Below are 1,987 nucleotides of genomic sequence, written 5' to 3'. Positions count from 1 at the left end.
CATAAATTTATCTGACTTCAACGTGTATCTTGCTTTGATGATCATCAGGGAACAATTAATGGCATTCTTGCGTATACGAAAGGGGCGAACAATATTTGTTGCCCGCGCTACATCTGGGAATGGAACATGAAGGGAGATCCTGGCGTTGTATGTACTCTCGATCAGAAACCAGAAGGTGACTTCTAGGCCAGATACGTAGACTTAGATGTGATATTTCTTAACACTAATGTTATCGCTTCCAGGAATAAACTGGTGGCTTAGCGGTGGGATACCTTCCATCCTCTTTTTGTTTAACTTTTATAGAAGTATGTACGAAGATAGTAACTGCCCTCGAAAGAACAGATGCCATTTATGACAGTGCAGCTTCTCTACAATAAATGATAATTAATTGAAACCCTCAGCTGCCGACAGGTGTTGTTGATATACCTCGACGGGGACAGCTGAAAATGTGTGCCCCGACCGGGACTCGAACCCGGGATATCCTGCTTTCATGACAGACGCTCTATCCATCTGAGCCATCGAGGACACAGTTGAATAGCGCGACTGCAGGGACTTATCTCTTGCATGCTTCCCGTGAGAGGAGATCCCGTGTTCGAGTCCCGGTCGGGGCACACATTTTCAGGTGTCCCCATTGAGGTATACCAACAACACCTGTCGGCTGCTGAGGGTTTCAATTAATTATCATTTTTATAGAAGTCCCTTCCGCGATATTTTTTTGGACAGCACAAGAATATTACAATAAGCTGATCTTTTAATGCACCACTATTGATGAAGCACACGAATGTGTGAAAAACAAAGTAACATCTAACAATGTTCGCCAGTCTGTCTTGGAAATCTCATGTACGGGGACCAAGAGGGATTACGGCCAAGACATCACGTGAGTTCACTATCATGCTCCTCAAACCACTGCATCACGATTCTGACTTTGTGAAACTGACAGTTATCCTACTGGAAGGTGCCATCGGTGTTGAGGGGGACCTCAAGCATGAGGGATTACAGGTGGTTCCTAATAACGTTCGCCTAGTCCAGAGCTGTCATCGTACCGTTGATCACTACCACAGGTCCCACGGAAGCCCAGGCAAATGTCCCCCACAACATAAAACTGCTCCCACCGACCCTGCGTCCGGGACGCGGCGTTTTTGGGGCAGTCGTTCACCTGGATGACGGGTATCTGGACACGACCATCGACCTGGTTTAACAATAAACGGGATTCATCCGATCGGGCGACACGATTATATCGATCCGCGGTCCAGTCTCGATGATCCCGTGCCCACTGTAATTATAACTGATGGTGTTATTGGGTCAGCATGGAAGCACATAGGGGTCCTCTGCTACAGAACACCATGTTCAACACTGTGAACCGAACGGTGTGCTGCAAAACAGTTGTGCTTGCACCGCCACTGGGCTCTGTCGTCAGATCCGCCACAGATCGCCAGATGTCCTGCTTTAGAGGGCGGGCAAGTCTCCTACTCCTACGTTCTGTAATGAAGTGTGGACGTCCAACTTCTTGTCGCCTACTCGTCGTTTTAGCGTTCTTGAACCACTTTCCATAGTCCGCAGCTCGTGGTCGTGTGGTAGCGTTCTCGCTTCCCGCGCCCGGGTTCCCGGGTTCGATTCCCGGCGGGGTCAGGGATTTTCTATGCCTCGTGATGACTGGGTGTTGTGTGATGTCCTTAGGTTAGTTAGGTTTAAGTAGTTCTAAGTTCTAGGGGATTGATGACCATAGATGTTAAGTCCCATAGTGCTCAGAGCCCAGCCACTTTCCACAGATGCTCGCGACAGTAGCACGTGAACAGCCCACCAGCTCCGGCGTTTCCGAGAAGCTCGCTCCCAGGCACCAGTCCGCAACGATTTGGCTTTTGTCAAAGTCGTATAAACCGATTCACTTCCGCATTCGCGCCACCCATCGTCACTAGAATGAGTCCCCAATCGTCTCTCCTCCACTCGTATACTTCTCTTACCGCGCCACGTTCCCTCAGCACCTAAC

The 1,987-nt window shown here is 49.2% G+C and overlaps 1 non-coding gene across 1 annotated transcript; it reads right to left on the bottom strand.

Moving 5' to 3' along the window:
- Nucleotides 1–451: 451 nt before the first annotated feature.
- Nucleotides 452–525, bottom strand: Trnas-uga (transfer RNA serine (anticodon UGA)). Its single transcript has one exon. It is a non-coding gene; the product is annotated as a tRNA-Ser (tRNA).
- Nucleotides 526–1,987: the final 1,462 nt, after the last annotated feature.

This window comes from Schistocerca serialis, chromosome 9, assembly GCF_023864345.2.
Source record: "Schistocerca serialis cubense isolate TAMUIC-IGC-003099 chromosome 9, iqSchSeri2.2, whole genome shotgun sequence".
NCBI classification, from domain to species: Eukaryota; Metazoa; Arthropoda; class Insecta; order Orthoptera; family Acrididae; genus Schistocerca; species Schistocerca serialis.
The sequence above is the reverse complement of the archived record's forward strand: the minus strand, read 5'-3'. Positions and strand labels throughout refer to the sequence as shown.